We start from the raw sequence: 246 nt of genomic DNA on the forward strand, positions 1-246 counted from the left end.
TCCGCCCCTTTCTCCTCCCCACTTAGCTTTGCTCCGGGAGCCCTACGGAGAGCAACTCCGCCGCTGGATTTTGAGGGGTAGGAGGAGGGGGAAGAGAGATGACGATAGCGGACGTGGCCAGCGTGGGGGCCGGGCCCTGCGCTGCAGGCCATCTGCCGGCTCCCTACGAACCAGGAGCCTGCAGGCTCCCACCCGGGTCTCAAAGGGTGAGACCACAGCTCCGGCGAAGTACGATGAACTCCTCTT

The 246-nt window shown here is 64.6% G+C and overlaps 1 long non-coding RNA gene across 1 annotated transcript in view; it reads left to right on the top strand.

The window, feature by feature from the left end:
• The window catches only part of LOC104999787, a 4,586-nt gene that overhangs the window by 1,092 nt on the left and 3,248 nt on the right, over positions 1–246 (top strand). The gene's annotated exons all lie outside the window — the stretch shown is intronic.

This window comes from Bison bison, unplaced genomic scaffold, assembly GCF_000754665.1.
Source record: "Bison bison bison isolate TAMUID 2011002044 unplaced genomic scaffold, Bison_UMD1.0 scf7180017864364, whole genome shotgun sequence".
Lineage (NCBI taxonomy): Eukaryota > Metazoa > Chordata > Mammalia > Artiodactyla > Bovidae > Bison > Bison bison.